We start from the raw sequence: 12214 nt of genomic DNA on the forward strand, positions 1-12214 counted from the left end.
TGTGATGTGTTTCTAAATATTACAACATGACATCTCCATTTTTAAAAGAATGTTAACGGTTGTATTAATATTTTTAAACTATGTTAAACTATGACTGTACCCAATTATTATGACACGTGATTTTTGAAGTATTTTCAAAACCAGCGAATCAATTTTGATGAAGCATCTTCCTTTTTTAAAGCATCTCCCTTTCAATAAATATATAAACATTTAAAAATATTGAATGTAAACAAAGAAAATGTATTGCAAGTAAAAATGAGAAAAAATGTTTTTGACAAATGGCTTAAATAGTGTAATGTTCCAATTTATTCGCTAGCAGAAAAGTATAATATTTAAAGGAAAACTGTGATTAGTACCAGTAAACCTTTGAGTGAGGTTGCGGATTTGGAAGAAAGTTGAAAAACTGAAAATAAGGTCTGTCAAGTTTAAAACTTGGCCATTAAGTGAGCAAGGGGATTGCTGCAAATCCAGTATAAATCGCTCGAGAATTCTTAAAGTAAACTGGCGCACCCAAACTGAGTATTTAATATTTTCGTATTTATGTGCTCCATTTTTCGTTTTATTCCTTTTTGTTAAAATATTGCATTACAATATTCAAATTTTTTTCTAGTTTTCTTTGTTCTTTTTAACCTTGTAGAGGTTTTGTGTTTGTTTTTTTTTTTAAATCTTTAAGTGAAACTTGATACGGTGAAATGGAATTAAAAGTATTTAGAGCCTGTATATTAATGGGTAAAAAGACCTTTTTTTGCTTCTATTGATCTCTTTCCTTTTGAAGCAGTAACCTGACTAGGAGTATGACTGACTGAGAACCCAATTTTATATCCCATCCATTTTTTCAACAAATGTGGAATGCATCTTTTTTCACAGGAACATTTTTTAAACTTATGTTAACCCGAAGAGTCTTTTTTCAATTAAGCTAACTAGTTCAGGGTCTTGAAAAGAGTATATTGTTCAAATCGGCATTATTTTTACACACTTGTCCGAAAATGAGAATAATTACTCCGAAAAGCACCGAAAAAACCCTTTGGTGGGAACGATATACACACCTTCCTGATATGAAAAATCCAAAAATTGAAATCTTTTATGACCGTCCGAGAAAAAAAATTCACTTTGAAGTTTTAGGCATAGTCAAAAGAGTTTAAAGATGTAACATTTTTTATCTTCGTAATAAAAAACATAAAAATAAGTCAGAAATGGTATGTTGACTGCTTTGAGAATCATAATAAAACAATTTTTGCTTTTCTGAACATTTTATTCTCAATAAATACAAGGTTATTTTTCCTTATGTAAACAAAAATTTCTTCACAGCACTTTCCTCATGTTAAAATTCAAAAAACAAACAGTTTAATACAGTTTTAGTTTTAATCAAAGTTTTAAATTTAAAATGATGGTTTTCTTGAAATATTTCAATAGGTTTTCAAGATGAGCCAATGCTTTCACAAGTTTTACTGTTGAAATCAACAAGACAGTTTTGTAGGTTTTGCAAATATTCTGGATGGTCTATTGGCTTCTTGTAACTTTACCAATGTGTCCTGAAGTTGTGATGCCTCTGTGGCCTGCTCACTGTACATGCCAAGAGATTCCTTCCTGTGATCAATGAATTCCTTAACATGAAAGAAAACGGCGTGGACTTTAGGGGTCACACTTGCCTTTGGCAAATAATGGAAGGAACTTTTGAACTGTGTGATTTTTTCAGCATAGTTACTCTGCAACTTTTTTCCAAAACAAGAGGACACAACTACATCAAACTTTTTAAGTATATCAATCCATGGAAAAACTTGGAATGCTGAGTCTTCTTTAGCAAGTCTTTGAAGAAGATCAACATGTTTCAAAAGTTTTCGGCACTCATTGTCAGCAAACTAGCCTCCATGAAATGGCTGAAGCTTGATGTGAAGTTCTTTTGGCCATTCATCAGTTTTATCCTAGGTTTCTTTCAGTGCTTTAAACAAATGGTTCACCAAGTAAAAGATGAAGTTCCATGGGTGGGATCTTGTCAAGAACAAAAGTAGAGTCATGCACATCTAAGAGTTGATCATGAAAAACATTTGGAAACTACTTGGTCTTCTTGTAGTCTAGACCTGAATCTTGAAATGAAGCAAAGCACACTCTTATTGAGCCAAAATTGTGGAGTTTTCCACATTGTGACAAGTTACAGTGATCCGCATCACATCAAGTACATGGATGAGAGCTGGCATGGGGTATCACAGGTCAAAGAAAAATCTACTCCACTTAGACAAATTAAAGATAAGATGCTTTTAAGGTTATCATGATTTTTAGGAACAACCTCAGAAACTGCAATGAGAAGTTGGCGCTTAACTCCACTGTCTCTGGGTGGTTGAAATAACACAGCTATTTTGCCTGGTGGTAAAATGGATGGAAGTCTTGTTTCTTCTGCTTGAATGCCAAAACTGAATTTAAGGAAACCACTTCCACCACCAATGCCCAACTTCACCAAGTAGTCACCTTGAACATGACGTTGCAACAAGATATCATTCAGTAGCTCAGACAGATTTGTGCTCTGCCAATTGTTTTCCAATGTTAAGAAACTTTTCTTTAAATCTTGGCTCGACAACTTTTGTATTTGTGACTTGGTTTAATGTAGACGCAAGTTTTTTGATGTTGTTGTTTGACAGTCCAGTGTTGTTTTGTATGCAGACAAGATCTTGAGCTCGTAGAAGTGGCACATCACCAAACAATTTCTCGGGGTTTGAAGGACCTTTAGGAAAGAAATTTGAAAAACACCAACTTGAGATAATTAAACAGCAGTGGCCTTGATAAAAAGCAAAACGTTTTATGAAGTACTTTTACTGTTGAAGTATTAAGCATGATTCCTTTTACCTGGAGTAATTGGCATGGGACGGCCTCCACCACTTTGCGCAACTTTTACAGTTCCATGAAGTGAGGACTGTTTTGCTGAGATAACGGTCGATGCAATCTGTTCACTGGCTTTTGGATCCTTTGAAGCAAGTTCTTTAAGATTTTCTCTAAAGGTGTATTGATTGCACTGATGTGACACTCCTCTTGCAACAAGTGTGAGACAGTCTGAACATCTTCTTTGATTTTTGCGAAGCTCCTGAAGATTCTGATTTGTCCAAAGGGTGCTTTTGAATTGCTTTTAAATGACCAATTCGACAAATAATGCAATCACAAGGCTGACCACATGTCTCTGATCTAACCAGGACTTCTGTGAAATCATAAAGTTTTGGGAGAGCCACATTTTCACCTTTTCACTTTTTTCCAAAAAGAACCCTGCAGGTATTGCATATTCCACTTGGAACTTGTGAGACAGAAAAGTAAATTGTGAATGAAATTGCTTTCTTGATTTGTTCAATCAAAAAACTTGTCAATTCTCGAGTACATTTGTTTAAACATAGGAAACAAACTGCTTTCCTACAGCCATCATGTTTTTTAACAGAATCTGGCGTTTTTGCCTTGAAGTTAAAAAAAAGTTGTCACGCAGAATTTAACACTTCGTCACCCTAGAATTGGTTTGTTCAACAGACCAATTTACACTTGTTGGTAAAACGCGGTTAAAGTTTACGAGGTTGTTACTGCTCTCGTATTTTATTTATAGCTAGTATAGATGTTTTAATGTACAATCTTTACTTTAAAATTATTGATAAATTGAAATATTAAGCCTGTTTACCTAAAATTAAGACGATATTAGCATATCTAATTGGGACATTGAACAAAACTGCACTGAGTACAAAATCTTTGATAATTTTATAGGATATTTAACAAAATTTCAGGATAATGAGCAAAACAACACTAATCACAAATAACATATAATCTTTTTTTCTTTAACAATTTTTCAAAATGAAATACCATAAAAAAAATAAACTTAAAAATAATTCTTTTAAGCAAATATATAGGTTTGAACAGTAGAAAACTGTTGAAACTGTAGAAACACCCATAAAGGTAAACAAAATCTGCGAAAAACAATCACCAGTTAGAAGAACTATATTATAATTATAATATTATGTAGTTTTATAATTATAATACTATGGTTTCATAGAGTCTTATAAGCAGTCTTCTTTCTTTTTTGGTTTTGTTTTATGGGTTTTTTAGTTTTTAAAATCAATTCATATTACTGTTTGTCGATTTCATGGGGAATATACTTCAAGCTAAATCTCTCTTTTTATTTTCCGATAGTGAAAAGTGCTCAGTTTTCAGGGCCATAACATTTGGCAATTGCAGTAATTCAGTAGATTTTTGTTTCCTTGTACTTCATTTATATCCAATTCTAACACATTTAAAGTCTTCATTAAAAGATGTTCTAAAATTGACTTTTAAAATTGAATTTTTATTGTACACAATTTGTTTTATTTTCGTGTAAGGAATTTTAGGAAATAGAGAGGTTGCTGCTTTTTGATAGTCCAGAAAATCTGTGGAACCATCTACAGGATTTTAAAGTTACTTGATTTTGTAGGCATGTTTTTTAATACTCTTATCAGGCCAATTGGACTGTATATTTCTAAATTTTTAGTGTAATGCTCTATAACACTGTGCTGCATCAATCTCTTGTAAGTTACCGTGTCCTGGCTCTGAAAATTTTTGCTCTATAATTTCAATCTTCCCGCTGTCTTCTGACTTTTAAAAGTTAAGTAATGCTAAACTCATTATTGAATATTTATTTTATGGCACGCAACTGTCCGACCACAGAATGATTTTACTTATATAAGGAATGTCTTTTACTATATATTTTAACATTTTCACAACTGCAATTGCAATATCATTGCCAGATCTCCCGCTTAATATTTCGGACCATATGCTGTTATATACCTTTTTGTTAATATTACAATGAGCAGTTAAATTGTAAACATTAAGTTTACTAAAATAATAAAAGCTTGATACATTAGCTTTTGGCAGATTAAAAACATTTTCAAGATCAAAAACAACAACTATTATACCGTTAATTAACTGCCGCTCCTTCATTCTTTCCTCAAATCCTTCTACTTTTCTTTGGATGTGCAATTCTTGCTGATACTTTCTTTCCTCTGATGGTTGTTCAAGGATTTTATACTCTTCGCATTCATGACACCTATCTTTCTAAGGTTTAAAAAATGTTATCATTTTCTTGATTAAACTCCTCATTGAAGAGTTTTCTGTAAATGTTTTCTTTTACCTAATTTTCATCTGTAACCTTGTACAGATCATACATTTTTGTTAAAGTTAAACTACTATCTAAATATTGCTTGTTACTTTTGGCACGACAGTAATGTGATTCGACAACAGGAAATGATTTAATGTGATTTTTAACCCTTTCTAGTTTTTTGTTTGATGTAAGTTTTTTGACATTTCGATTGGATTTTGAATTTTTTCATGAAAGTAATATATACGTTGTTGACTGATGCTCAGTGCACCACAAAAAAATTCTTTACAAACTTGCACACGAGTATTGTTGTGTTCTAAATAATACTTGTACACATATGATTTTCTGCTCTTTTCTTTGTATGTTCGCTTCCGAAACGGTTCACCCCTAATGGTGTACTTACTATAAAAATGTAGTAAAAATGTAAAACTATGACTGCATTTCGGTTTACAGCCTCCTTTAACTTTTTGTTTTCCTTATATTTTTTTGCCAATTTTCAGGGGTCCTTTTTCTATTTTTAGTTAATGTTCCTTTACTTTCCGTTGTTGAAATCAAAGATTTAAAATTATTTAAACCATCTTCATTCTTTTCTGTAGATGTAATGTTACTTTGTTCCATATGTTCAATGTTGTAAATATCCTCTGTCATACTCATGGTTTCAGTTTCATTTATAATATTATCATTATTTTCAATTACTAAAGATTTATCCAATATAAGTGTTTACTAACTGACAACAACTTTTTATCAAACAACTTGTCACACGACCTCATTAAACAGAGCAGAACTAACGACAATTTGGAAGTTAAACCACAATTACACTCGCATTAAAATAACGTTTTGGTTTGTTCAATATCCAGATATTAAATAAAATGTTATAAATTAATGTTTTCTTATTTGGATTTTGAACAAAAGAGATCTGAATATTTTGATAAGAAATGCAGATTCTGTATATTTTATAGTAGATATTAAACAAGCTTATCGTAAAATGAAATTCTGTATCAGTAACTCATTTTCATTAAAAAGTGGATATTGAACAAACCAATTCTAGGGTGACGACTTGACAAAAACTGCTTTTTCCAGGAATTACAAAAACTTGTTTAGAATTACATATTACTGACTAGGGCTTATTAATAATAAAAAAATGTTTTTAATACAATTTCTGACTTATTTTTATGGTTTTTATTCCAAAGATACATATTGTGCCATTTTGCAAACTTTTTCGACTGTGCCGAAAACTTCAAATTGATTTTTTTTCTCGGACGGTCATAAAAGATTTTAATATTTGGATTTTTCTAATAAGGAAGGTGTGTATATTGTTCCCACCAAAGGTTTTTTCCGGTGCTTTTCAGAGTAATTATTCTCATTTTCGAACAATTGTTTTTATCTTTATTTTGTTTAAGTTTCAATGTCTGTCTTATTGTTCCAAAAAGCGCCGCATTTTTCTGATTACTTCAAAATTTTAATACATCAGCAATTGCTTTTTTAGATTTAGAATCGACCATTTGTTGGAAATTATAATACACACACAAAAACATATATGTATACTGAAATACATAATGTGGGGCCAAAACTCAGACATTATACCATTTTTTCTAAACATTTCCAGCAGGCCTGTGCGCCCTCCCGTTCTTTGGTCATACTTTGTGCATATCATCATGGCGATGTTTTGAAGCTAGTTTATCTTAACATATCTATAGAAACTATTTGGGAGCCAATTAATACCTTTACATGTGCTATTGAGCGGCCGGATCTATATATTGAAACTTTTTTATATCTTATTCACCACACCCGCACCCAATGCTATTAATTAAAAACCAGCTGTAAAATATGGTTATAAGTCATGAATTTTTTAAAAAGAAAATTTTACAATAGTAAATTGAGGGTTTTGCTTTCTCTTACAAATAATACAAACTATACGCCTTAGAAAATATATTTATAAAAAGAAGTGAAAAATTTGCTTACTTGCGTTCTAAATAAAAGGCACCCGCCAATAACTTCCCACCGCATTAAAGTAAGTAGAATTTTTTATGAAGCAATTATTTAGAAGTGATTTAAAATACACTGAGGTTCTTAAAACTTATTGAATGCAAAATAGTAAACTTCACGTATTCTCATTTTCCTCAGATGCAAATATTGTCCCCAAAATACCGAACAACCGAGAAATTGGGAAATTCGGAAAAAAAAGTAAACGGTTGCAATAAAAAGCAATTATGTCAACGGTGCACTGTGGACTAAAGAGACCGCCAGGTTTTATGTCGTGTCAATCGAATGAAACCTTTTTTATATAAGAGCATTTGTCTTATAATAATTGAAAAGAGCATTTTAAAAATCTAAACAAAGTGCTAAGGGTCATAAATGGGGCAAAAGGGTAAAATTGAGGGGCCCAAAGCCCATTTAAGAATTTTTGAGGTCCATTACAAAAAATAAAACTTTGTTTTTTTATTCTTAACTAACTCTTCTTCCGTTAAAGTCAATCACAGATGAGAGGAGTCTTCCTCCATGGTCTTTGTTTTCTTCTTGTCTTTTAAACCTATTCCATGTTGGTTTGAATTTAGAGTGAATTGATTCACCACATTGTTCAGAAAATTTAGACAAGTCACAATTGTGGTACTCAACAAAGGGTTGCACATGACACAAGAGTATGTGTACTTTCCAACTTACTGAAAGTTTTTTTCCAAGAATACCTGCAACTTCTTGAGTAGATAAAAATGAGTTTTTAAATTTTATTATTGCCTGCTGATATCCAGGCTCAAGTGTTCGACCAAAACAAGAATCTTTTACAGCCTTGAAGTCTTTCATACATTGAACTATTGGAACAAGACCAGGAACCTCAGATACTATAACATTTTCCAACTCATCTAAACACTTAAGTATCTGGTTTGAATTGTTTCCATCCCAACCTCTGCCTTGATATCCTCTCTGTAATACACCTCTAACTTTCAAAAAATTACCAAACTCTGGCCAAAGATTCATTAATAAGCAACCTAGTGTGGTTACTATTCCTATCAGGATATGTAATTCAGGAGGAGGTACTAAATGTTGGATTAGAGTATCTGGATCTTCATCAAGGTAGAGAATTCTTGGATAAATCACATTCATAAAATGATTCATTTTTGATTTCCTGGAATTATTTTCAACATTGTACCTTTGATACCAATAGTCAAGGCTTCCAAGTGTTCGTAGTTTACCACATACTTCACTTGAGTGTCCTTCACACCAAAGACAAGCTTTTTTTCCTGCATGACTTGATATTCCAAAAACTGCATTAGCACACTTCAAATCAAAAGCTGCTGAAAACATTAGATTTTGCAAAGTGAGTTTCTCCAATATCAGTCTTAAATTGAAGTTTGATTCTTGCACATCTTCAACTATGGCTAAGATTTGGCAACGCTGTACACCACTATTTAAGTATAAATCTGAAGTAGTATTTTCATTTTCATCAAAAACATTTACAATAACCTTCATGAAACCACCTCCTCCATCCATAGAAATCCGAACAAAAGCAGATTGGGGATTTAGATGACGTTGGTTTATCAAATCTAGAACAAAGCTAGAAGTGTCTTGAACAAAAACAAGGTCTTTTGTAATTGTGCCATCAACACTGTCAAGGAAGTTAACCTGAACAATAGCAATAATAACTCAGAAAAAGGTTTTTCTCTTTATCTAATTTAAATAACAAAAGATATATAAATGTTACCTTTTCTACTTGATAAAAATGTGATACGGACTCTTCTAGGTCACTCAATTTTCCAAAGATGTTGTTCTCTACTGCAGACTTACTTCCCATTCCTTTCCGAAGAATAGATACCAGCTGGCCTGTTTTATTCAGGGAAAGTTCTAGGATAATCTGAAGTTCCTTAATCACCTGAAGAGATACTTGCTTCATAGACCTATGTATAAAATGTATGTAAGTATAAATATATGCGCTTGTGTGTGTGTTTGTGTGTGTGTTCACATACAAATACTATACACATAGTATACATATGTAGACATTGCAAAGAAATTAAAAACAAATAAAAAGTAATGTTAAATAGTTATTCAATAAAATAAGTATAGACATAAATATATAAAACAAATTAGTATAACTGACTTTCATCATTTCTGAAGGAAATAATGAAAGTGATTTGATGAATTTTGAAATAGATCTGTAAAAGATAAGTGATTTATGCTATTTAATTTATATCATATATATAATATTTTATATATACTTATTTACATAGAATTAAAAAGGTACCTTCTCTTTGCCTTGTTATCAGGACATCCAACTGTAATTGTTAATGGGTTTCCACCAGAAGACAGAGTAAATGATTCCCCACTTGCAATTTCATGTCTTCATTTTTGCTTTTATTATTCCAGCAGCAACTTGCTCTGCTTGCAAACTTCCTAAACTTAATGCTAATAAGATCAGGTTTGCAACTGCAGATGAAGAAGAGCAGTTGTGTAAATGTCCTTGTGCAGCAGTTGTAAAACACTTACTACAAAGTTTAGTAGCCACAATTGAGGTTGACTTATCTGGAGTTTCTTCAATTTGAATCATTGTTGATGAAGCTGTTCTTGTCATCATCCTCCATTCAATCTTAAAACAAATTTATAGATATATAAATTTGTTTATATATATATAAAATATATATATATATATATATATATATATATATATATATATATATATATTACAAACAACTTTTTTCAATAACTTTAAAAATCATTTACACACTTGGGCAATTTTTTCTCCCCATGAACCTCTAGCAGGTTTTCCTGCCCTCAACAGGTAGAGATTTCTCTGACATCCAGAACATATAACATTTGGATAGCTACACACGTCTAGAGAATACCCTGGATAAACAAACAGCTTCATCATATCTTCAACAGTTGAATTAACAATACTTAAAGATTTAGACCTTGCTCCGAACATTTGCCAACAACAGCAGCACACAGCATCTCGTTGAAAAACAATATTTTCCATTTAAATAAATGTTTTTGTATATAATTTACTTTATGCGATTTAAAATATAGTAAATTACATTCTAGATTATATATATATATATATATATATATATATATATATATATATATATATATATATATATATATATATATATATATATATAGGCGCTACTCGACTTTCTCCCCCCCCCCCCTAATTTTATGATTGATTTTGATAGAGAATTTTATGCTGATTAAGAATCGTATAAAAACATGGGTCTCAAAATCAATGGAAAGTGCTCTAATTCGAAGTCAAAGTTGTAAAAAATCCCACTAAAAACCCTAATATTCGCCATTTTGAAAATACTAAGTTAATGATCTTTTAGCTGACAAAAGCAAAACATTAATAGCATGGTTTTTACGTTAAAAAATTCGTTAAAGTATGTTTATCTTGCGCAATTTTTTGTGGCTATGAAAATAGCCGTTTTTTGATTTATTAGAGAAAAAACTATATTGCAAGTAATGTACTTTTGTAATAAATTTAAAAAAAAAATTCAACAGTTTTGTTTCCTAAAAGAAGAACTTATGAAACTTAGTACATAGTTGTTCTATCACATGTAAAATTTAGAAAATGTAACCTTCAAACCGTTTTTTTAATAAAAAAAACCAGCGTAGGATACAATAATAATTATTCATCAATTTTTCTACATTCTCACATTCTACGTTCAACCTTTATTTGAAATCTTCCATTAATTTCATTTCGTTATAACACTTTCGTTACAATACTTTAAAATAATAATGCTAAGGCTTATGGAAACCAGGTCTGTTTATTGCGCAATGTAACGGTAATTAATTTTCGTTAAAAATGAAAGCGTTTTGAAAAAAAATGGCGAATATTAGGGTTTTTAGTGGGATTTTTTACAACTTTGACTTCGAATTAGAGCACTTTCCATTAATTTTGAGACCCATGTTTTTATACGATTCTTAATCAGCATAAAATTCTCTATCAGAATCAATCATAAAATTAGGGGGGGGAGAAAGTCGAGTAGCGCCATATATATATATATATATATATATATATATATATATATATATATATATATATATATATATATATATATATATATATATATATATATGTCTGCAAATTAATGGAAAGTGCTCTTTCTTAAACTTGAAATAACAAAAATTACACTAATATTCTTTAATAACGCTAATGTTAGCCATCTTTTCAAAAATCTTTTTATAACTATTCCGCCTGGATTTTATTTTTGTTATTAAAAATGTTATATTAAATTTTATTGCTTTAAATTGACTAATGGTCAGCAAACCATAAAGATAGGCAGAGCCATTCTAGAGGAAAGGGGGAACAGGACATTAGGCCCACGCCAAATAATTCTGCTGTTAAATCACTAATCTAAACAAAATAAAAAATCAAACAATTTTTCTCTAATAGTAGTACTAAATGGTAATAGAAACCAGCCTTTTTAATTTCCGTTAAGTTTGGTGAGTTATGAAAAAATTTTCAACAAGATGGCTAATGCTACAAGTGTTTCGAGAAAATTTTTTAAAACTTCAAATTTAAATTAGAGTAATTTTTATTGATTTTCGGACCTATGTTTTTATACAAATCTTGATCAGCATAAAATTTTCTATAACAATTAATTATAAAAAGAAGAGGGGTAAAAACTATATTGGTGCCCCATTTTGGCCCTTTTTTGGCCCTTTGCACCTAAAAAGAATTTCAAAAGCCCTTTTTTCTCTAAGTACACTACCAACACTCTTATAAAAAAAAAGTTTCAACTAATTGACACGACATAAAACCTGGCGGTCTCTTTGGTCCACAGTGGGTGGTATTAGAGAAAAATATGCTCAGTCATCTTATTGATCCGAAACTTTATATTTGAGAAATACATTGGTATTCTCAGTTTTAAAATTACTTAGGAAAAAATTTTTACTTATTATAGGAAATATCACAAAAAAAAAAAAATTGGTCATTGACCAATGGCAAATCGGTCATTGACCAATAGCCAATTGACCTCTTTATGGAATTTTTTAAAGTTTAATTTAACACAAAAAATATATATAGAAATTCTTAACGTTTAAAGTCAAATGAAATACATTTCACCGGAAGATCAAGGGGTTTGCATGGGTTGAGCTCAGTGCAGCGCTTCAATTTCTTACAAAAAAGCTTCTCTG

General features: G+C 30.9%; 1 pseudogene across 1 annotated transcript; it reads right to left on the reverse strand.

Moving 5' to 3' along the window:
• Positions 1-7522: 7522 nt before the first annotated feature.
• LOC145180407 (uncharacterized) lies at positions 7523-10086 on the reverse strand (annotated as a pseudogene). The gene is made up of 4 exons (XR_016451314.1): positions 9807-10086; positions 9327-9668; positions 8790-8982; positions 7523-8710 (listed from the first exon to the last, which is right to left on the reverse strand). The product of XR_016451314.1 is annotated as an uncharacterized LOC145180407 (transcript).
• Between the last annotated feature and the right edge of the window lie 2128 nt (positions 10087-12214).

This window comes from Hydra viridissima, unplaced genomic scaffold (genome assembly GCF_058129835.1).
Source record: "Hydra viridissima isolate aposymbiotic clone 2 unplaced genomic scaffold, HvirCarnegie_v1 scaffold_3, whole genome shotgun sequence".
Lineage (NCBI taxonomy): Eukaryota > Metazoa > Cnidaria > Hydrozoa > Anthoathecata > Hydridae > Hydra > Hydra viridissima.